The sequence below is a fragment of the Esox lucius genome, chromosome 12 (genome assembly GCF_011004845.1).
Source record: "Esox lucius isolate fEsoLuc1 chromosome 12, fEsoLuc1.pri, whole genome shotgun sequence".
Taxonomy (NCBI): domain Eukaryota; kingdom Metazoa; phylum Chordata; class Actinopteri; order Esociformes; family Esocidae; genus Esox; species Esox lucius.
In genome coordinates, this window is record NC_047580.1 from 9,775,735 (window position 1) to 9,801,898 (window position 26,164).

The following is a 26,164-nucleotide window of genomic DNA, read 5'->3' on the forward strand; positions in this document are numbered from 1 at the left end:
TATTCACTGTTACTCTGTAACCTGTGTACTCTCTCCTTGCAAGAATAAAACTGTTTATTGTGCAACTGAGTTTTCCTCTGTCTTACCTACCATTTTTGTAAATTGTTTAGACTTTAGAAATTGCCATCACAACTGAACCCTGTCATCCCTAGAAAGGACATAATTTGCCCTACTGTCTGAGGTAGTGGGGCCTTGTCCACCCCTTCAAGTTGAGCCAGGTTTATGGTTTTTGACTGATAAGCCACAGTTTTACCTGGATGTATACTGGATTTGCCAATTTAACCAATCCAACGTCTGTGTCATGTTGTGACCTGCTCCGAAATCACCTGTTCCATCTCTTTCCTCAACATCCCTTGCTTATCAATAGTTTCCCCTATTTGCATTTGCTGGCTTGTAGTGATTTCCTCTTCCTGTGGTTCTCCAATCATTTCTGCAAAACAGAAAATCTTGATTAAATCTTTTTCAGGGGAGCAAAGGATGAGAGGGTTATCTGTTTTCTCCAACTGTTCCTGCTTTGCTCGTTTCATAATTGGACCGAGACCTTTAGGTTTGAAACCTTTATTTACCAATAGAGTGACGTGCGGGTCTGGCCCAGGTACATCAAACCATTTGGCTATCAAGTCTGATCCCTGTGTATCACATACTTCCATTGCTGTCCCTGGTTTCCCTATCACAAAATACTGTGATGTAATAGGAGCTGTCTTCCCATTTACATTTATCAGCCACAACTGTTCCACAAATATGTCTTGGTATGGGTCAGTTCTTAATGTACAATGGTAATCCATTGGCAGGCCTCAATATACAAACCCAATTCCTAAAAAGTTGGGACACTGTACAAATTGTGAGTAAAAAAGGAATGGAATAATTTACAAATCTCATAAACTTATATTCACAATAGAATATAGATAAAATATAGAATTTTGAAAGTGAGACATTTTGTAATGTAATGCCAAATATTGGCTCTTTTTGGATTTCATGAGAGCTACACATTCCAAAAAAGTTGGGACAGGTAGCAATAAGAGGCCGGAAAAGTTAAATGTACAGATAAGGAACAGCTGGAGGACCAATGGACCTTATTCACCGCGCCTCCATCTTGAAATCCAAAACGAGGCTAGGGGGTACACTCTAAACCGGAAGTTCATTGACAGAGCGCAGCAGCGGGCGTCTGTCATCATGGCGATACCTGTGTGGACATCAAATCTTTCATGTCTTCCCGAAATAACAGTGGACTATGTCGAAAAATGGGCCAATAAGGACTGCATGATTCCCCGGACTGTTTTGCTGAAAGGATACAGCAACTGGCTCGAGGGATATGTGCACGACGTGGAAGGTAATGCACAGACGATCACAGCTTTTTTTCTGAAATCAACATTAGTTAACGTTACTTTTAAAGTTAGCTTGTTAGCTAGATAAAACAACAGGACGTGACAACATTACAAGCTGATGCTAAGCATTGTTAAGATATATTAACCACACCAGACTGACTGTTATTTTGAGTGTTAACAATAAATTATTTTACCGACAGTCAAGAGGAGCTAGACAGTCAGTGTGATAGCTAAGTCTTTTCGCTCAATGCGAAAAAACGAGGCACCTTACAACATTCAGGTATCATGACTGTGGATTAACGGCGTTCCCAGGCCAGCCGGGAGACATAGTCCCTCCAGCGTGTCCTAGGTCTTCCCCGGGGTCTCCTCCCGGTGGGACGGGACCGGAACACCTTCCCAGGAAGGCGTTCCAGAGGCATCCGAAACAGATGCCCAAACAGATGCCCAAGCCAAAATTTGAAGTTCATTTTGGAAAACTGGGACGCCATGTCATCCGGACTAAAGAGGACAAGGACAACCCAAGTTGTTATCAGCGCTCAGTTCAGAAGCCTGCATATCTGATGGTATGGGGTTGCATGAGTGCGTGTGGCGTGGGCAGCCTACACATCTGTAAAGGCACCATCAATGCTGACCGTTATATCCAAGTTCTAGAACAACATATGCTCCCATCCAGACGTCGTCTCTTTCAGGGAAGACCTTGCATTTTCCAACATGACAATGCCAGACCACATACTGCATCAATTACAATGTAATGGCTGCATAAAAGAAGGATCCGGGTACTGAAATGGCCAGCCTGCAGTCCAGATCTTTCACCCATAGAAAACATTTGACACATCATAAAGAGGAAGGTGCGACAAAGAAGACCTAAGACAGTTGAACAACTAGAAGCCTGTATTAGACAAGAATGTGACAACATTCCTATTCATAAACTTGAGCAACTTGTCTCCTCAGTCCCCAGATGTTTGCAGTCTGATATAAAAAAAAAGAGGGGACGCCACACAGTAGTAAACATGGCCTTGTCCCACATTTTTTGAGATGTATTGATGTCATGACATTTGAAATCAACTTATTTTTCCCTTAAAGTGATATATTTTTTCAGTTTAAACATTTGATATGTCATCTATGTTGTATTCTGAATAAAATATTGATATTTGAAACTTCCACATCATTGCATTCTGTTCTTATTCACAATTGTACAGTGTCCCAACTTTTTTGGATTCGGGTTTGTACTTCCCCCAGTTGGAAGTAACCTTTCTGACTCCCTCCTATATGCCTCCTATCCAGTTGACATTTTCTAAAGATGACTGTTGCATCATCATCTGCCTTTTGATCCCTGTTTCCTCTAGTATTAATCCATCAGGTGAGCATTGATTCTGTAGTCCCAATTGACACAATGTGTCTCTTCTCAATAAGTTCATCAGGGTATGTGCTAAAACCAAAATGGGAAGTTTACCTGAGCGTCCGCTAGTAGCTAGGTGTACTGGAGCAGTCATGGGTATCAGCTGCGTTTGTTCCTAGAATCCTACTGTCTTAGCATATTTTCCTGACATAGGGAGGTTTGGGGCATAATTTGGACTTACACAAGTGTACGTAGCTCCAGTATGTACCATCATTGGTGTGCCTCTATTGTTTACTTGAACCTGCAGCATTGGTTCCTTATCAGTTTGTACCATTATTGTTGTAAACTGACCCTCCCCTTCAGGATTCTCTGGGCAACCTCAATATATCTGATTTGGTCCCGCCCAGGGGTTCACAGGAGGGGGTTGTGACTGTGGCTGCTGCCATGCTCTATACCAGGGGTCTCCAAACCTGTCCACGGAGGGCCATGTGTCTGCTGGTTTTTGGTTTTTCCTATAAATTGGTTCCCAGTTCACACCTAAGAAACCAGGTGAGGGTAGAAACGAACCAATCAGTAACCTAATTAGTCAATCAAATACAAGGAGAGAGCGAAAACCTGCAGACACTCGGCCCTCCGTGGAATAGTTTGGAGACCCCTGCTCTATACCAATGATTCAGGCCTTGGTTCAGCCCAGTTCTATCAGGCCATGGGTTTGTGGGACAGCTTCCTCTCTTGTGCCGTGCCTGGTTACATCCCCAGCACACACCCACTGGGCCCCTCAGCCCTCCAAACTGATTTCAGGGCCCATTTCCTCGTCCCCTACCCTGCCTTGGGGGCTGGGTAAAAACATTCACTACTGGTGTGGTGGGTGACCAAGGGGCCTGCGGCTGTTGTGGTGGTTGTTGACCTCCCTAGAGGACGGGTGCCATGGTGCCTTCCTCTGTGCCCGTTACAGTGGTCACCAGGGCTTGAGTCTTTTTATTTTTTGTCAGTTCATCCAGTTGCAGTTGGGTAAGCTTTCTCTGGATCTCTTTCCCCTGCTCAGCCATCGTTTTATTTTTCCTGTATGGTTCCACAGCATGGGTAAAAAAGTCTCTGAATTCCTTGTGTGGCTTAGATTTCATCAGGGACACTTCCTTTTTTCTAGGGCCTCAGAAATGGCCTTAATCTCTTCTACACACAAGGGAAACCTCTTCATTATCTCAACTGGTGTCCCCGCCATTTTAAATTTTTACCTCTATGTTCTGGATTGGAATGTTGGATACTTTTCTCTGTTCTGCCAAACTCCCTCTCCTCCTGGGACGTCTGCCACTTAACTTGGCCTTTTCTCTCCTCTGGGACTACTGCATCGAGCCCCCTTATCTATCTTGACAGCCCCACCACTGGCCTAAAGTTTTCTCTTAAGCTATGACCAGGAAAACACAAACAACAATTGTCAACTGAAATTTCATTTATTTTACTTTTGCCAAATTACAAAACACCAACTCAGTATTGCACTCTCTTCATCTGTCTTCTCCTTTCAAAACCATACACACTCTCTTGGTCTTTGCATCTGCCTAGTGAGGGGTTCATCTAGGTTTGGGAGACTGGACAACACTTGCCTACCCCGCCACAACAACCAAATCACCTCTTGATCTTGTAAATCTGTGACCACTCTCCTTGCTATTACTTCACCTGTGTCCTCATACCATTGTTCATACACCTCTTCCATATATATTCTTGTCATAAACAAAGTAACCAAAACATCTTCTCTCCAAGTCTGCTACATTCTTTGAACCCATCTATCTTGGAGCCTCCTCCTTTCCAATACCTTTCTATATGTGTATGGCCTGATCACGTATTTTCCCAAAGTAAATTAGAACCTCACTTCTTCTCCTGGTCTCTGCCTTTGTCTAATTATGGGTATATCCAGATCTGGGTTACTGGACCAAATTGTCCCGCCTGCTACTTCCATCCACGTGACCTGTTTGTCTATCGTATGTGCAGACTGTCACCTAACCAATATATCTCCAGTGTCTGGATCACGACAAATTGCCTCCTCTTTTTTAAATATTGTTACTGAGATAGTGATAGCAGTAATGTTATTTCTCAAGGGATATGTGTTTGTAATAATTGGCAGACAAAGTCTTCGTTTTTCTGGCAATACTTCAAATAGTGTTCTTGTGCCCATATGGATCAGCAAACCAAATTATCTTCAGTGGTTGCTCTAGGTCACATTAAATGTGTAAAAAGCTCTGACATGATTTATCTTTGTCTCATTCTATTACAGCACAAGAACCTGGCATTTTAACAGGGGTGTGTAGACTTTTTATATCCACTGTATATGTGTATCCAAACTCTGATAGCTAGACCAGATTCTGATTTCTTCTACCTCAATCCAAACAACCTCTACTTTTGTTGTCCAGGCCGTATTATACCTTTGTAACTCTTTTGCTTTAGATATACGCTGAATTACGTTCTCTCTTTCTCTTACTATAGTTAAAGAGAATGTTATAACTGTAATGTTGCTCCCACTTCTTTTATATTTCTGTGAAACTATATTCCTGTACAATCGCAGTCTATCCTTCTTCTCAAAGAGTGTTGTTTGCGAAATTTGTCCCATTTACATTTCAACTACATGTTCACACTCCTGTGCCTCTATTCCTCGTTATTCTAAATATCTTCCTTTCCTCTCTTTTTCGCATAAGGTTAATTAAACCAGAACATCCCACAAGGCTGCTCTAACTGTCTGCCCATAGGCCCATTCAATTCTGGATGACTTGACCAAACCCTTATATGACCGACTTCAATCCAAATTACTTCTCGAGTGAATGTCCATGCAGCTGGATATCTTACTAATTCTCTTCCGTCATTCACGTTTCATATTATATTTTCCCTTTCCCTCAATATGGTCACTTCAATTGTTATGATAGTGACGTTACGTATACAAATCATGTATCTCCTTGGGGCCAAACGGCCGTATATCCTCAATGTATCTTTCTTAACGTGCCTTGTCCTCTTTTCACGTTTCCTTACAGTCAAACCACTCATTCCTTAAACATTCACTAATCATATACTTCAGGGTGCCTTGCAGCCCTCAACTCACACATTCTTCACAGGCTTGAGCGATTTTACAACAACAACTGTCCGCACTCACTCTGCATTCATCGGCAGACCAACTTCTCAATCCTTTATTTCATGCACTCATACTCTCGTATGCAGTCTGTTGACCTAGTCTCTTCCTGGTCTGCAGGTTGTCGTCACTTCCCTGGTTTGCAGGTTGCCGTCATCAATACAGAACTGTCCAACACTCCCAAACCGCATCCAAACCCTCAGCAGCCCTCTCTACTATGCTGGGTTGGTATCCACGGTAACATGCAATCCCTGTCCCTTGTGGCCTTCCCTCTATTCAAGGTGGATTGGGGGACTTCCTGCCGAAAGTTGACCCTTCTAGGCGGCCAAACCTAAGACGGTATTCGACAGAACTCCTTAGTTGCAACTCCCTTACTTATTTACACATTTTATTTACAGGGTGTTAGTAGACATACATTCATAATTCATAAAAACATTGTTCGTTAAATTTGGAGAGGCCTGTGTCTGCCCAGCCTGGAAGTTCAAGTCAAACAAACTAATACATTTAGAGCAAGAACATGCTTACCTCTTAGCGTGGCCACGCGTTGTTTGTGTAACCCGACCAGGGCTTGACATTGGCACCTGCCCACCCGCCAAATGTGGGTAGAATTTGGCTGTGGCGTGTAGCACAGTCACTCTCACTAGCCACATTGGCGGGCTCCATTCTAAATATCTATACACAGCGTTTTTCCTGCATTCAAAGATCAAAGGCGACAGCCTTCCCAAAATCTCGCCCGCCTCTGTGTGTTGGCATGTTAAAACACGATTTTGTGCTCAGCAAAACACTGCTGCTAAAATGACGGTAGGAGGAAACTTTTTCCATATTGAGTGTTGCAAGGCGTGGTGGGTTTCCTACTGTTGGGCAATTTTTTATGGGCTTGGGCGGGTCTGTGGCAGAATACAGTTTACAGTCAATTAAATCTGGCAATCTCTCATACAGGACCACACGGGTCCAGACATCGCAGAGATGAGTAATTTCGGAAAAACAAGTGGATCCTAGTTTTCTTTTACACCCATTCATGTCAAAATATTACATTCTAACTTCATAAACTCAAACTACATCTAATCCGCATAACATTTTTTAAACACTTTTCAGGTGACTTCTAGTAGCCTAGAATTACAGATTTGTTTTTAAAGAGATCGTGAGACAAACGAAGGTGACTGGTGAAAAGACCATCAGACTAGGTTATGTACTATCACCAAAAATATTAGGCTATATATGCAATATATAGAGTAAAAAAATATATAATTCACATATTTAAGTCACTAACAATATAAATATATGAACGTGAAAGACGCTGGATCAGCGACAGCAGTAGAGCCTAGTACAAAGGAAGTCGAGGGAGAATAACGATATGACGTCAATGCAAGGATGGGGAAAAATTACTTGACAAAGCTATAATAAATACAGCTCTGTCTAGATTAACAAGAACATAGCATAACAAAAATAGACAGCCATAATATTGACTGTGATTCACTATAAAGCTGATGAGTGATTTCATATTTATTTTTAAATAACAGTTAATAGTTCTAGGTTATGTTAAGAAAAAATATATTGCCTGCATATTTTGGTTGATATTAGGGAGGACATTGTAGTAGGCATTAGCTGCTTAAGTGGACATGGACAACAGGGCAAATTTAACACTATAATAGTTGTCTTTTTCAAGTGTGTAGCCACATTAAATAAAATATTTCACAGAGGGGTGTTTAGTAGAGTGGGGTACCACCTTCGCCTAATTTTGAGTCAGGAAAACCCCTTTGTGTATATGTGTGTATATGTGTATATGTTTGTGTGTGTGTGCATGCGTAATGTGATGGCAATTTCATCGATCAGAACATGCCCTTACACATATTACCAGAATGTGCCTTAACACATATTACCAGAACATGCCCTAACATATTTTACCAGAATGTGCCCTAACACATATTATCAGAATGTGCCCTAACACATACTACCAGAATGTGCCCTAACACATATTACCAGAATGTGCCCTAACACATATTACCAGAATGTGCCCTAACACATATACCCGAACCATATTTAACTGCATTGTGCCCTTATCTCCTGAGTTCAAATTTTCAACCCGGGTACCAGTACTGATGCATCCTAAAAATTATTTAAGCCTGACACCCTGACTCTCACCCCCTTCGCAGCACCCCTTCTCACCCCTTATACTTCCTGCCATAATGTTTACTGTTGTGTATCTTCCTCTATTCTGTCCTAAAACCCCTATCCTGTCCTAAAACCCCCATCCTGCTGAAGATTTACATTAACCTCGCCAGCTCATACTTCCTTTACCACAGCATAATCAACATTCCTTTTCTTATATAAACATGGGGACTCAATTATTTAATCAATAAGAATACATCAGTGTAAGAGATTTCCATAACAGCATGCGAATGTGCGTGTGTATTTGTGTGAATGCGTGTGTATGTGCATGTGTGCGTGCGTATGTGGGTGGGTGTGTGTGTGTGTATGTGCGTGTGCGCAGGTGTATGCGTGTGCACACACACACACACACACTTTACAATTGTAATCTCATTGCAATGACAGTGACACTACGAGCTACGTCCCTACAACTCTCATGTGCACTATGCAGTGTTGAATCTGTTCCATTTGTGTTAGGCGTAGCTAACGTGGGGTTAATCCCCAGCATGCAACACGCCAGCGGCCCACTAACTTTTTGCCGCAGCCGCTATTTTTTATAGCGCATGTCGCAGTCGGGCCGCTTTCATGACAATGCCTTCTAACAAAACCATGATCAGCGGCTCACCAGCGGCCCGACGGCAGCTAGACACTTTTATACACTAGACCCAGCGGGATGCCTCACGCCCCAATATTAGGTTTTATTTATAATAATCCTATATAATAATTTTGGTCAGATCACAAATGACAATGAACTGAATAAAATCTAAACCATTTATTTCAAATAGTGCAAGATGCATACAAAAAAAACATGCGTTATACAGCAAGCAAACAAAATAAACATGTGCAAATGAATTGAAATAAAAATGTTACAAAATCAAATAGTGCAAGAAAACGTGTCCAGTAACAGATAGTAAAATTACAGTATTTGAATATGAAAGTACAAAATAAACATAATACAATACAAAATAAACAAGGGCTAGAATGGCAGTAATATACATAAGTATGACATAGCAGCCATCAATAGTTATTGAATATCAGATACATCAGTGCAATAAGCTTATGAATGGTGGCATAACACTACAGTCATAATTAAGAACATTGACACAGATCTATAAATATATTAAGAGGATAATGCAATCATGTATATAACACTGTACATAGCAGCAGTAAAAAAAAAAAGAAATACAGTACTGCAGCTTAGCAGCAATAATGGTTGTGCTGGAGATCCCTTGAACCGCCGCGACATCTCCCACCTGCACGGTCAGCTGCCCCTTTCTGGTACCTGGGGACCTGGTTCTGGACAGCCTCATCAGTGGCATCCCGGTTGGAAGGATTCTTCCTTATGGCTCCTGTAATACAGTAATCAGATATTGTACTTAAATGGTCTGACATGATTTTGATAATTGCATGACATTCAAGACAAATGAAATGTTTCATGAAGACAACATGCTAGCGCAACTACAGTCTTGTTTTTACCTGATTGTAGAGCCAGCTGTGCCCTCGGCTTGACATTCTTTTCAGTCAGACGTTTATCAGAAGCTGAAAAGCACAATGAAATGTCAATAGCTTAATAGTGAAATAAACAAAACTGCCATATACATGTAATTTCAGAAAGGCTATACAGTATTGCATTTCAGTAAAGGGCTCACGTTCAGACAAATGCAGTTTCATTAAGACAAGATGCTAGTGTAATTATAGTCTTGTTTTTACCTGATTGTAGAGCCAGCTGTGCCCTCAGCTCGACCTTCTCTTCAGTCAGCCACTTGATATTTTCCAAATGTTCTGAAAGTAAAGACAGACAGTTAATTATTCAGTCCTAAATATCTGGTTATTTTACAATCAGAACTCAAATTGCAGTGTCCACTAAAATGTTCATTCTTACCTTCATGTGCAGAGCTAAAACTTCCCCCTACCTCTGCCTTCTTGCCCTTAAAAATAAATAGAAATTGACAAATAAAATTGGAAGCAACATGTTTTAATAACAAGTTAAGCATCTGGGTTAAGTGAATTAACCCACACTTACCTATGTAGCCATCCTCTACATGGTGGCGTGGAGTACCTCTCTGGTGCCTTGGAGTACTGTGCTTGCTCTATCCTAAAAATAAACATAAAAGTTGGTGAACAGGTAAATATGGTGAAACCAAGTAAACATTGCAGCAATTATGAGATCAACATGTAATTCACATACCTGGCGTGGAACTGCTGCCACACAGTCATCCTCCTCCAGGAACAAAACTACAGAAAATGTCCTCACCTGAAAGCAATGTTTAGAAAATAAGTAAAAATAAACGGCAGCATAAGACACATACAGGCCAGCTAAGAACAATGTGGATACACAGACACTTTACTTTCAGAACATTTGGAGAAGATCAAGTGGCTGACTGAAGAGAAGGTCGAGCTGAGGGCACAGCTGGCTCTACAATCAGGTAAAAACAAGACTATATAACATCTTGTCTTAATGAAACTGCATTTGTCTGAACGTGAGCCCTTTACTGAAATGCAATACTGTACAGCCTGTCTGAAATTACATGTATATGGCAGTTTGGTTTATTTCACTATAAAGCTATTGACATTTCATTGTGCTTTTTAGCTTCTGATGAACGTCTGACTGAAAAGAAGGTCAAGCCGAGGGCACAGCTGGCTCTACAATCAGGTAAAAACAAGACTATAGTTGCCCAAGCATGTTGTCTTCATTAAACATTTAATTTGTCTTGAATGTCATGCAATTCTCAAAATCATGTCAGACCATTTAAGTACAATATCTGATTACTGTATTACAGGAGCCATAAGGAAGAATCTTTCCAACCGGGATGCCACTGATGAGGCTGTCCAGAACAAGGTCCCCAGGTAACAGAAAGGGGCAGCTGACCGTGCAGGTGGGAGATGTCGCAGCAGTACAAGGGACCTGCCGTGAATATGAATGACATCTACAGCACAACCAATATTGCTGCTAAGCTGCAGTACTATAGCCTATTTCTTATTTATTTATTTTTACTGCTGCTATGTACAGTGTTATATATATGATTGCATTTTCCTCTTAATATATTTATAGCTCTTTGGGAATGTTCTTAATTCTGACTGTAGTTGTAGTGTTATGCCACCATTCGTAAGCTTATTGCACTGATGTATCTGATATTCAACAACTATTGATTGCTGCTAAGTCATACTTATGTATATTACTGCCATTCTAGCCCTTGTTTATTTTGTATTGTATTATGTTTATTTTGTACTTTCATATTCAAATACTGTAACTATATTATCTGTTACTGGACACGTATTCTTGCACTATTTGATTTTGTAAATTTTTTGCACATGTTTATTTTGTATGCTTGCTGTATAATGCTTGTTTCTTTTGTATGCATCTTACACTTTTTGAAATAAATTGTTTAGATTTTATTCAGGTCATTGTCATTTGTGGTATGACCAAAAATATTGGGGCGTGAAGCATCCCAATATGCTGGTGAGCCACTGATCAGGGTATTGTTAGAAGGCATTGTCATGAAAGCGGCCCACCGGCGGCCCGACTGCGACGCACGCTATAAAAAAAAGCAGAAGGAGGCCCGCTGGCCAGACGCTTTGCAGAAACGCTTGCCGGCCGCAGCGGTAAAACGCTAGAGGGCCACCAGTGGGCCACTGGCATGTTGCTTGCTGGGATATTGCAAACAGTCATTGTTTAATACAAAACAGTCATTACGTTCTTACTTAGTAACCTAACAACACTTAACGCTAGTTATTTATAATAGAACCGAACTCACCATAGCTATGTAGGAGACTCAGCGTGAAACAAATTTTGGTCTGATTTCCAAAAAATCCTTGATCTTTGTTTGTTTCGGGAGTTCATCAAATTGTAGTAAAACAATGTGATAATCCACATGTTGTATTGTCCAATTCAGAGCATATAGCATACACCTTACACTCTTTGAACAAGAGTTGACGAGAGAACCAAGTTTTCATTTTCATTTATTTTATTTATAAAGCACAAATAAACACTACTTCCGTAGACCAATGTGCTGTACAGAGACAACTGCAGATAACAATAAAGAAAATAACACATGATGAATTTAACAATACATACACAGCACCAGGACAATTTCCTCAACTATTGTTTGCATATGCCAGCTCAAAGAAAAATGTCTTTAGCCTCACTTTAAAAATGCCAAGGGTTGGTGCAGCTCTGATTTCAACAGGGAGGCTATTCCACAGTTTAGGAGCAGCAATGGAGAAAGCTCGGTCTCCTCTGGTCTTAAGTTTTGTTCTAGGGACCACCAGAAGGCCTTGGTTTGCAGACCTAAGAGCTCTTGGTGGTTGATGAACAGTCAGTAAGTCCTTGAGGTAGGATGGTGCCATCCCGTGTTGTGATTTAAAAACTAGTAATAAAACTTTAAAAGTAATTCTATGGCAGACTGGTAGCCAGTGAAGTGCCTTGAGGACAGGAGTTATGTGATCTCTTTTCCGCGTTCCCGTCAGAGCTCTTGCAGCGGCATTCTGGACTATTTGAAGACGGTTCATGGATGATTCATTGATCCCCAGATAAAGTGAATTACAATAATCTAGCCTTGTGGTAATAAAAGCATGTATAATTTTTTCAAAGTTAGAATTAGATAGTATAGATTTAATTTTTACCAGGGTTCGTAGCTGGTAGAAGCATGATTTCACAACTTGATTGATCTGTCTATCAAGCTTTAGGGCACTATCTAGTACCACTCCCAGGTTTCTTACATATGGCTTCACATATGGTGTCAGTGTACCAAGATTTATATTTGTTGTGTTATGTAGACTGGAAGATGTAAACACCATAACCTCAGTCTTTTTCTCATTCAGCCTAAGAAAATTTTGCGACATCCATGCTTTCACCTCCTCAAGGCAAGCAGCGATCTGTGTTTGATTATTATGAAGAGGAAAATATATTTGTATGTCGTCTGCGTAGCAATGATAATTCAAGTCATATTTTTTAAAAATAGTACTCAGAGGAAGCATGTATAGAGAAAATAACATCGGAGCCAGTGTGGAACCTTGCGGAATTCCACACATTAATTTTGCTGAGGAAGATCGGTGGTTACTAATGTTAACTGAAAAACTCCTATTGGTAAGATAAGACTGAAACCAATTTAAAACAGTGCCTTTAATGCCCACTATGTGTTCTAAACGAGATAATAAAACATTGTGGTCTACCGTATCAAAGGCAGCACTTAAATCCAGGAGTATCAGTGCTACTGAGTTTCCAGAGTCAGTGGCTATCAAAATGTCATTTAGCACTTTTACAAGCGCCGTTTCAGTAGAGTGAAATTGTTTAAAACCGGATTGAGATATATCCAAATTTTTGTTTTCGTTTAAAAAAGTTTGGAGTTGACTTAGAACTACTTTATCTAAAATTTTTGTTACAAATGGTAGATGTGAGATAGGTCTGAAATTTGATAGGTCAAATGGGTCTAAATTTGGCCTCTTTAGTATGGGTTGCACTGACGCATGTTTTAAGCACTCAGGGATGACTCCCAACTCAAGGCATTTATTTACCAAATGTAGAAGTGTTGTACCCACTACATTAAACACTTTTTTTAATAATCGTGCCGGGATAGTGTCTAATGGTGATCCTGTAGGTTTTAGCTGCTTTACAGGGTCATTTAAAGAAGTCATAGTAATTGGTATAAACTTATTTAGCCTGCCGGTGAAATTCAACTGGCCTGCTGGGGCGCCAGTGATCACATGCATGTTATTTCTAATTTCAGCTATCTTGTCTATGAAAAATTTGCAAAACCGCTCACACATAGCCACTGACTCACTCGGGTAGATGGACACAACTGGATTTGTGACATTATTAATAATCTTAAAAAGAACTCTAGGATTGTTGTGGTTCTTATCTATGAGAGTAGAGAAGTATTTTGATTTAGCCATTTTCAACTCATTTTGATACTTAAAAAGAGAATCTTTAAGCATCTCGTATGAGATCTGTAATTTGTCTCTTTTCCATTTCCTCTCGGCCCTTCTGCATATCTGTCTCAGGGTTCGAGTGGTATTATTTACCCATGGTTCAGAGGATGTTTTTTGATTTTTTGTTTTTAACGGTGCTATATCATCTAAAATTATACTACAAATGGAATTAAAATTATATAATAGTTTGTCCGGGTTCAGATCTGGTGAAGCAAATTCAGGGTAGTTTGAGAGCTCCTCAAAAGCTTCAGCAAAAGTAGTAGAAGTAGCGTCAGTGATTCTACGTGTCTTCAAGACAGTTTTATGTAGATTTATAGGGTTAAGTGCTAGCGGCATATTGAATGTGATAGGGTTATGATCAGAGAAACTATGTTCGCATATCTCAATTTCACTCAGCAGTATCCCATGAGAAAAAATAAGGTCAAGGGTGTGCCCCTTTATATGTGTTGGTCTACTCACCAGCTGCACTAGGTCAAAATCTTCAGTTAAATTAATAAATTCTTTAGCAATTGAATTTTGGGGACAACATATATGAATATTAAAATCCCCCATAATTAAAATTTTCTCAAAGTTTGACATAATACCTCCTACGAGGTCAGCAAACTCATTTAAAAAGTCTTTATGTGGCTTTGGGGGCCTATAGACCACAGCAACAGCAATAGGAGAACTAGAGTCTAGGACAAGCAGCTGTACTTCAAAGCTGTTGTAGGCCGACATTTAAAACAGTCTTTAAAAATTGTAGCCAACCCGCCCCCCCTCTTTACAGAGCGTGGGGTATTTTGGTATTTACATTTGGGCGGCAACAGTTCCGAAAACGGGGTTAAGTCTCCACTTGGAAGCCATGTTTCAGTAATAAATAGGAAATCTAGTGCTCAAGCAGTGAAGAAGTCTCAATGTCCTGCGTAGCGGTCGGAGCAGATGAGCCGAAACGCCATGACGGCGATGGTGAGGCGAGCGCTGTCCAGCAGAGATCCACCGATCTCCCACGCTTGTTAGAACAGGTATATTCCAAGAATAGTCGTCCCCGCCCGCACACGACGTGTAGGAACGGCCATCCCCATCTTCCTCAGGTCGGTCAATCCCAGTGATCCGCTTACTGCTTGTCCGCAGAAGGAACCTGAGCCTGACGGTCAGGCCGCCACGCTTACCCCGTCTCTTCCGACGTCTGTTTACCGGGGCATAGTATGGTGGTACCCGATATATCCCCACCGGTAGCTCCGTCAGGAAGGGGGGAGGTGGGTAACGTGCAGGTGTTTGATCCCATCTTGCTTCGGTGGATATGCGTAAATTTAAAAGTGTTTGCCGGTCATATACTAACAAAGTTGATGCAATTTGTCCCCATACCGACAGCAACCACATGGATATGAACGTACTATAATATACAGGCGTCAGCAGACGGCTTGCCACATACACCGGCGCCATCTTGGAAAATGTCCAACTTGAATACATCAAGTTGCTAAAATGACTGTTCCTTTTAGTTTGCATGGTACAACAGCATGGAATCCAAATGGCGACGGTCTTGCCCATAGACATATGGTATTGCCTTACACATGTGCAATTCGCTATAGTGCCATCTACGGACACGGCGGTGTTTAAACACAGTAAAGAACTGACCCCCATGATGCATTAAAGTCGAGGCTATTGACGAGTTGACCTAGTACCATGCAGTGGAAAATGGCCATTAGTTCGGGAAAATATTATGGTAAGCACTGGCGAGATGTGTTTACAGTACATGTCTACACAAAGGTACTTTACACAAGCAATAGTGCAATAGTCTATTTTATTTATAAACTACCAATGTTGACCAAAATTCTGTACACTATGATTTTACAATATTAAAATAAACAAAATAATCAGTACAAGAATAAAAGGGGTACAATAGCATCTCTGCAGGAAGAAAATGGCAACACAAGCAGATACAGCAGATTAAAGCACACGCCCTCTTTTCGGGTGCTAGCCGCCAGCTTAACGCAGTCGGGCCGCAGGTGGAAAGCCGCCTGAGATGCAAATTAGCTTATGCAAATTGAGATTAGGAGAAAAGCGGCAAAAGCTGGTGGCCCGCTGGCTGTACGAGATTATAGCCGCCGGCGGCACGCCAGCGATTGCTCACTGGGTCCAGTCAGTTTATTTTATGTTGGTAGTGTTCACACACACAACAGTTGAATTTGCAGAGCTACAGTAGCAGGCAAACTGATGGCGCAAACTAAACCAGTACATTACATCCCCCGTATCCGCGAGGGATCGGTTCTGTGAACCCTGCAGATGTGGAAAATCGCAGATAAGTGACACACCCTTAAAAATCACTCCCTAACACCCAGTTACCCTACACAACATGCCCCATTACCCCAGTTACCCTACACAACATGCCCCATTACCCCAGTTAGCCTACACAACATGCCCCATTACCCCAGTTACCCTACACAACTTGGCCCATTACCCCAGTTAACCTACACAACATGCACCATTACCCCAGTTACCCTACACAATATGCCCCATTACCCCAGTTACCCTACACAACTTGGCCCATTACCCCAGTTACCCTACACAACGTGCCCCATTACCCCAGTTACCCTACACAACATGCCCAATTTGTTTTTATGTTTTTTTTATAGAAAGACTTCATGCAATTAACCGGAACTACTCTTGGATGGCAGAATTTCGGACTTCTTGAAACATTTTCGCGGATACTTGAGTTCGCAAATGTGGAACCGCGGATAGCTGGGAGAATACTATATTACAAAACCCCTTTTGGTGTCCCCCACAGGAATTGCTCTTGAGAAAAAATCCCAATGTAATCTTAAAAAATCTATTTTTTCACTAATCGTATTTGTACATATGCTAAATATGCAAGAATCGGAATTCATAATTTGCCATAAACCTTTGAGAGCATCTGAATAATTACGTAAATCAATTATTTACACACTATGCCTGATGGTGTATGTTTTATTAATACAAGTGAAGCGTGTCAGTTGCTTTTGCGACACGATCTTTAGAAAAAGGACAGCATTTTTTACAGTTGGTCAATAATTATTCAATACACCTTTTTAACAGTAGCCTATTACTACCGGTAGTAGTTTCCTAATGTAATTGAAATAAAATTGTGATGCATAACTAGTAAGCAGTATGGTGTTTTTTGGGAACCCTAAAATTACTACCATAAATGGTTATTTTATATTGTGTGTTGTTTCTTACAATCACATTGGGATTTGGTTAGATTAAAATATGTCTTTTAAAACACATGTTGGTGAGGAGGCTAAAATTATAAATCGGTTTATTTTATAGGAATAAATAATGTCTGTCACATATGGTGGTATTTTTACTGAACTGATGCATTAATGGATTGTATATTTCTAGTTTGAAGTAATGGAAAACTAATCAGTCCTTATGTTTAGACAAGTATGAATGCTAGATGTGTAGATAGTATGATGAATGTGGGAGAAGGAGCTATTCTTTGTTTATTGGTTTTTGGCAGTAATCATTGAATGGTATCAGTAGATCATTGGGCCCTCTGTCAATCTATTAAAACTAACAGTGTTTCTGTTCTTTGTTCTGAAGGTATGTGGCCCTTCTGAGTTGAAAAGGTTGCCTCCCTTAGTCCCTTGGAAGGGAACATGTATTGTTGACATAAGACAACTTTGTTGTATCTCACCACACCCCTTTATATTGTATAAGCATTGATGATTCTCTGAGTTTCCTGAGAAATGTCTCACAGATGTCTCACCTTGTAAACTATGATTCATCTCTCCTTACAAGTAATAAAACTGATAATTGTGCCAAGAGAATTTTATTTATGTACCTACTTGGAATTTCTAACTTTTAATTTCAACTAGGTTATGGTGATATTATATATGCCTATGTCTCAGCTTCTGTACTCAAATCTCTGGAGGCAGTCTATAGTTCAGCCTTGTGCTCTATTACTGGTGCAAATTTTCTGACTCATCACAGTCTTTTATATGCTTCAGTTGCCTGGGAGTCATTGTTTACCAAACACACTCTCAAGACTGGATAGTGCTGGACATAACAGAGGCCTATTCAGAACTGGGTAAGACTGCTTTTGCATATTTTCAAATCATGGAATGCCTTTCAGAGTGATCTTAAGTGAAATGTTTTAGTGGCTATGAGACATTTTAAATGATATTTTATTGTCAATTGTGATATTGTTTCTTAATGTATGTTTTTTTAATTGTTTATGTTTTTATTGTTGTAATACAATGCTCAGCTGTAAAAGATACATTGGTCTCAGTTGATTTCTCTGTATAAATAAAGTAAATAAAAAATAAACCTGAGTCTGTCATTTAGTAACTTTGTTGTCCAAAAGGGTAAATCTTATCTGTGAGAGGGAGAGAAATCAGAGAATCTCTTTAGACACCTACATAAATGGCAATTGCTATTTCCTGAGTTCCCGGGTTAAGTACAGGAGAAGCATATACAGTGGGGAGAACAAGTATTTGATACACTGCCGATTTTGCAGGTTTTCCTACTTACAAAGCATGTAGAGGTGTGTAATTTTTCTAAAATTCAGAATATCACATTGTATGATTTTTTTATAATTAATTTGAATTTTATTGCATGACATAAGCATTTGATCACCTACCAACCAGTAAGAATTCCGGCTCTCACAGATCTGTTAGTTTTTCTTTAAGGAGCCCTCCTGTTCTCAACTCATTACCTGTATTAACTGCACCTGTTTGAACTCGTTACCTGTATAAAAGACACCTGTCCACACACTCAATCAAACAGACTCCAACCTCTCCACAATGGCCAAGACCAGAGAGCTGTGTAAGGACATCAGAGATAAAATTGTAGACCTGCACAAGGCTGGGATGGGCTACAGGACAATAGGCAAGCAGCTTGGTGAGAAGGCAACAACTGTTGGCACAATTATTAAAAAATGGAAGAAGTTCAAGATGACAGACAATCTCCCTCGGTCTGGGGCTCCATGCAATATCTCACCTCGCTGGGCATCAATGATCAAGAGGAAGGTGAGGGATCAGCCCAGAACTACACGGTAGGACCTGGTCAATGACCTGAAGAGGGCTGCGACCACAGTCTCAAAGAAAACCATTAGTAACACATTACGCCTGCAGCGCACGCAAGATCCCTCTGCTCAAGCCGGCGCATGTCCAGGCCCGTCTGAAGTTTGCCAATGACTATCTGGATGATCCAGAGGAGAAATGGGAGAAGGTCATGTGGTCTGATGAGACATAAATAGAACTTTTTGGTCTAAACTCCACTCGCAGTGTTTGGAGGAAGAAGAAGGATGAGTACAACTCCAAGAACACCATCCCTAGCCAGTCTCCAGACCAGAACACAATAGAAATTATTTGGAGGGAGCTGAAAGTCTGTATTGCTCAGCGACAGCCCGGAAACCTGAAGGATCTGGAGAAGGTCTGTATGGAGGAGTGGGCCAAAACCCCTGCTGCAGTGTGTGCAAACCTGGCCAAGAACTACAGGAAACGTATGCCATCCATCCATCGTCTTCCGCTTATCCGGGGCCGGGTCGCGGGGGCAGCAGTCTAAGCAGAGATGCCCAGACTTCTCTCTCCCTAGACACTTCCTCTAGCTCTTCCGGGGGGGGACCGAGGCGTTCCCAGGTCAGCCGGGAGACATAGTCCCTCCAGCGTGTCCTAGGTCTTCCCCGGGGTCTCCTCCCGGGGGATGGGCCCAGAACACCTTCCCGGAAGTCATTCAGGAGGCATCCGGAACAGATGCCCAAGCCACCTCAGCGGACCCCTCTCATTTCAGCCGCCTGTGTCCGGGATCTTGTCCTTTCGGTCATGACCCAAAGCTCATGACCATAGGTGAGAGTTGGAACGTAGATTGACCGGTAAATCGAGAGCTTCGCCTTGCAACTCAGCTCTTTCTTCACAACAACAGACCGATACATCGACCGTATTACTGCAGAAGCTGCACCGATCTGTCTGTCAATCTTCCGTTCCATCCTTCCCTCATTCGTGAACAAGACCCCTAGATACTTAAACTCCTCCACGTGAGGCAGGCACTCTCCGCCAACCTGAAGTGGGCAAGCCACCCTTTTCCGACTGAGGACCATGGCCTCGGATTTGGAGGTACTGATTTTCATCCCCACTGCTTCACACTCGGCTGCAAACCGTCCAAGTACATGCTGAAGGTCCTGGTTTGAAGGGGCCAACACAACAACATCATCCGCAAAGAGCAGAGACGAAATCGTTTGGTCCCCAAACCTAACACCCTCCGGCCCCTGGCTGCACCTAGAAATTCTGTCCATAAAAATTACGAACAGATCCGGCGACAAAGGGCAGCCCTGCCAGAGTCCAACATGCACAGGGTCTGACTTACTGCCGGCAATGCGGACCAAGCTCCTGCTTCGGTCATACAGGGACCTGACAGCCCTTAGCAAAGGACCCAGGACCCCATATTCCCGAAGCACCCTCCACAGGATGCCGCAAGGGACACAGTCGAATGCCTTCTCCAAATCCACAAAACACATGTGGATTGGTTGGGCAAACTCCCATGAACCCTCCAGCACCCCGTAGAGGGTATAGAGCTGGTCTAGTGTTCCACGGCCCGGACGAAATATGTACCAAATAAGAAGTTCTGCTTTTCTGATGTATCAAATACTTATATCATGCAATAAAATGCAAATTAATTACTTAAAAATCATACAATGTGATTTTCTGGATTTTTGTTTTAAATTACGTATCTCACAGTTGAAGAGTACCTATGATAAAAAATTATACAGGTGCTGGTCATGAAATTAGAATATCATCAAAAAGTTGATTCATTTCATTAATTCCATTAAAAAAGTTAAACTTGTATAATGTATACATTCATTCCACACAGACTGATATATTTCAAGTGTTTATTTTGTTAATTTTGATGATTATAACTGACAACTAATGAAAACCCCAAATTCAGTATCTCAGAAAATTAGAATATTGGGAAAAGGTTCAATATTGAAGACACCTGGTGCCACATTCTAATCAGATAATTAACCCAAAACACCTGCAAAGGCCTTTAAATGGTCTCTCAGTCTAGTTCTGTAGGCAACACAATCAATTAGGAAGACTGCTGTCTTGACAGCTGTCCAAAAGACGACCATTGACACCATGCACAAGTGGGCAAGACACAAAAGATCATAGCTAAAGAGGCTGGCTGTTCACAGAGCTCTGTGTCCAAACACATTAGAGAGGCGAAGGGAAGGAAAAGATGTGGTAGAAAAAAGTGTACAAGCAATAGGGATAACCGCACCCTGGAGAGGATTGTGAAACAAAACCCATTGAAAAATGTGGAGAAGATTCACAAAGAGTGGACTGCAGCTGGAGTCAGTGCTTCAAGAACCACCACACACAGACGTATGCAAGACATGGGTTTCAGCTGTCCCATTCCTTGTGTTAAGCCCCTCTTGAACAAGACACAGCGTCAGAAGCGTCTCGCCTGGGCTAAAGACAAAAAGGACTGGACTGCTGCTGAGTTATGTTCTCTGATGAAAGTACATTTTGCATTTCCTTTGGAAATCAAGGGCACAGAATCCACATTGCTTGAAGTCCAGTGTAAAGTTTCCACATTCAGTGATGGTTTGGGATGCCATGTCATCTACTGGTGTTGGTCCACTTTGTTTTCTGAGGTCCAAGGTCAATGCAGCCGTCTACTAGGAAGTTTTAGAGCACTTCATGCTTCCTGCTGCTGACCAACTTCATGGAGATGCAGATTTCATTTTCCAACAGGACTTGGAAAATCTATGGGGTATTGTGAAGAGGAAGATGTGATACGCCAGACCCAACAATGCAGAAGAGCTGAAGGCCACTATCAGAGCAACCTGGGCTCTCATAACCCCTGAGCAGTGCAACAGACTGATCGACTCCATGCCACGCCGCATTGCTGCAGTAATTCAGGCAAAAGGAGCCCCAACTAAGTACTGAGTGCTGTACATGCTCATACTTATCATATTCATACTTTTCAGTTGGCCAGCATTTCTAAAAATATTATTTTTCTATTGGTCTTAAGTAATATTCTAATTTTCAGAGATACTGAGTTTGGGATTTTCATTAGTTGTCAGTTATAATCATCACAATTAAAATAAATAAACATTTGAAATATATCAGTCTGTGTGTAATGAATTAATATAAAATATAAGTTACACTTTTTGAATGGAATTACTGAAATAAATCAACTTTTTGATGATATTCTAATTCTATGACCAGCACCTGTAGACTTTTTAAGTAGGAAAACCTGCAAAATCATCAAATACTTGTTCTCCCCACTGCATTACAGGCATTTCAGACACTCATACTGCATTGATAAATTCATATTCATTGATTGCATCTCCCTTATTCAGTTGCTGCCTTGCTGTTGTTATCAACATACTACGGATGACGCAGCCATATTGATGGGCAAAAGTTAAAAGAAGGGTTCATTACTGTTTTGTTTAGATTATACTGGGCATTTGAAAACACAATTAAATTACTTAGGGACTGTTCGTTATTTATGAGGGTATCCGGAGTATAAAGCTCCCCGAAAATATGAAAATGGGTGACCCTCCCGAAGCAAAATATATTTTCACACCATCCTCCCAGAGTCTTTGAGGGAAAAAAACATGACACTCCTCATTCAAAATGCAGATTAAAAAGTAAATTCAGTGCATTTGGTCTTGAAGACAAACTCTCCTTCAATATGCACGCAAAGATAGCTTATACTATACACTGATCAGCCAAAACATTATGACCACTAACTGCTGTTCGATTTTTGATCAATGAACAAAATTCATGCAACTGGTAGTCAGGAGAGAACCTTTATTTAGTTTCAAGTCCAAGATGTTGATCTTCCATATATCTTACATGTTCTCCAATAATTACAAAGTTAACACAGTCTTTTATGCCAATACACATAGGAGGCAGTCATTGGTCATATCCAATCATTACACAGTCCATTGTCCTCCAGCACATCCCCTTCAATATCTGTCTGTCTTCCAATCACATACGTGTATTCTATATCCTAACCTTACATGGCCTGGTAGTGTCCCCTCTTGAGTTCCTGGCTCTACAGGCTTATCAGGTTGTATGGGGCCCCTCAATAGTGGATACCAACTGCTTGCGATATGGTACCTCATAACACAAGATAACGAAATACCACTCCTCTAACAAGAGAATATAACTAAAATACATGCATGTCATCAGGTAAAGACAGGCTTCCTCACAATGGTATGTTCCAACCTACGGTCCATGGGTCTATTCGTAGAGTCTATGACTGTCAGATGGAAAACCCCTATCAGGAGGTATAGACAGGGTGTGTGGGTAGGGTGTGTGGGGCTCATCAATAACAGGCCCATCACCATATCCTATCTATTGTCCTTTGCTCAGAGTTAGTCAGCTCATATGTGTTGTGTTAAGTTCCTCATGCCCATATTCCATCTCAGGTGAAGTGAAAAACATTGATAATCTTGTTATCATGGCACCTGTCATGGGGTGGGATATAATAGGCAGGAAGTAAACATTCTGTCCTCAAATTTGATGTGTTAGAAGCAGGAAAAATGGGCAAGCGTAAGGATCTGAGCAACTATGACAAGGGCCAAATTGTGATGGCTAGACAGGGTCAGAGCATCTCTAAAACTGTAGCCCTTGTGGAGTGTTCCCTGCAGTGTTGAATACCTATCAAAAGTGGTCCAAGGAAGAAAAAGCGGTTAACCGGCGACAGGGTCATGGGCGGCCAAGGCTCATTGATGCACGTAGGGAGCGACGGCTGGCCCGTGTGGTCCGATCCAACAGACAAGCTACTGTAGCTTAAATTGCTGAAAAAGTTAATGCTGGTTGTGAGAAAGACACATTATGCAGTGATGTCAAACAGTGCCTAAAGTGTTAAGTTTCGTTTTGGTCATCGTGCCTTGTTTAGCTGGGTTCGTGGCAAATTTTCCGTTGCATCATTGTGCGTCTGGTAAGGATGCCCCCTAGGGAGGTGTTCCAGGCACGTCCAGCTGGGAGGAGACCTTGGGGTAGGCCCAGGACTAGGTGGAGAAATTATATTTCGACACTGGCCTGGGAACGCCTCTGGATCCCCCAGTCAGTGCTGGCAAATGTGGCTCGGGAAAGGGAAGTTTGGGGTCTCCTGCTGGAGCTGCTGTCCCCGCAAACCCGATACCAGATAAGTGGATGAAGATGAGAGAGAGAAGTGCGTGAATGCTAACATGAATAATATTCTGTTTGTTAATTTGTTGTCTTTTACCACTGCCATTATGTCAATGTTTTATCGTTGGGAGCTCTGTATATTGGTTTTCTTTACCGTTTATGGTCCTGTTTATACCGGTGCTAGGTCTGGCTGTATTTAGCATAGACTTGTCACTTTATGTCGTTACGTTCTGTTAGAATCTCTCGTTAGCCTATTATATCAATGACTAGCTATATGTAATTGTTATTAATACTCTAAGGATGTTTGAATATTGAAAGACAATTTCCATATTGTTTGTTATTACAGAAATCCCATAACCACTGTACAGTGTTAGCCCTGCTACTCCTATTCAATGTCTTATTCCGATTCCAAAGTGGATCTACTGCCTTGTGATGATTCTCTTACCAGACTCACCTATCCTACTTATCCAGTGTATTCATAATCTGAGGCCCTGCCCCTTTGAAACTGGTACTGATAGAAAGGTGTCAGAACACACAATGAATCGCAGTTTGTTGCGTATGGGGCTGTGTAGCCGCAGACCAGTCAGGGTAGCCATGCTGACCCCTGTCCACTGCCAAAATAGCCAACAATGGCAACGTGAGCATCAGAACTGGACAACGGAGCAACGGAAGAAGGTGGCCTGGTCTGATGAATCATGTTTTCTTTTATATCACGTGGATGGCCGTTGCTTACCTGGAGAACACATGGAACCAGGATGTCCTCAAACACACGATTCGTTCCACTCACTTTTTTCCCCAATGGAATATCTCCCTTTGACTCTGAAAGTCCAGAGAAACTGCAAAGAAACTTTAAATTTCTTGAGTAGAGAACTTAGTTCACGATTATGTTCGTTACGTAATTCTTGGTTTTTCTTAGCTTTTTCAAGCATTTTTTCCACTATATATTGGAGTATAAGGTATGTTCAAGGTATGTCAATACCTATATTCCAAAAGTCTGACAGATTTGTACAATTGTAAAATTCAAAGACACTCCCTTGGACGTAATAAAAAACTGTAAACCCTACCCAAGACTGAAAAGAAAACGCATGACCCTCTCCCATTTCCCTCCGTTGCTCATTGTTTTATTTCGATCTCTCCCATAAGCTGGCAAAAATGTTGTAAACATTTGTATAATCATGTCCAAATTACCAAATCTTCATTGGTGTCTACTGAGGATGTATGGAGTAGAATTGCTTACCACCATTGTCTGTTTTTGTAAGATGTTTGAACTAGTTATGGAAGTCATCATGTTAACTCAGGCACTATATTACCTCATAACATATACCAACCAGAAAAAAACTGATTTCAAGGTTTGCTAATCATAAAATAACAAGGTCTGCTAATCATAAGATCACAAAGCCCATTTAGTACAAAAGGACTCGGCTGCATAAGAAGAGTACATAACATATCTGGCATTGGCGTCCGATTAGGTTTCATATGGTCACTAAGCCACTAGCTACATCACACTCTGAGTAAAACCACACAAAGGATTACAGGGACGCTGTTTAGCAATGTTAGGTTGGAGTTTAACAATTAGTTTCTTAATGCAAGAGTCCCACCATCAGTCCCACCAACTCTAATTGATATATGATCTATGATATCTTCATCTTAAAAATAAACACAAATTAAGGGGAAAAAAAATGGAAAATTAAGAATAATATTCAGAAAATCCTTTTACAACACTTATTCCTATATTTGTAGGTTAATGTGTACATTAACTATGACAATGACTAACAAACCATGGTGTACAAACACTAACTTAACCAGGAGTCAATGCTCAACCAATCTGGAGTACCTGATGATTGGATGCAGGCCTTTTTACTTGTCTCAGGAGTTTACATCTATTGTTGCTATTGCAGTCTACATAACCCTGTATGCTGATGCTAAAATTGCAATGAAAGAACTGCAGGCACAGGGATGGTGTGTTTCTGAGTGCAGGGGATTTCAACCATTCAAATCTGAATTTTACCTAAATGAACAGAAAGTGCACTCAATGTCGGAAGCATCTGTATTGGCAGACAAATTTGTGTTGACGAATAAGAGCGTATTCTCGGCTCCTACAGAGAGTAGGGATGCGGAGCCACCGGCTCCTAGCCCTAGTCGACCAACAGTACATCAAACTCTTCGGAAAGTTGTACATCAATGCTTTTATTGTCATCAGCCAGGGCATATG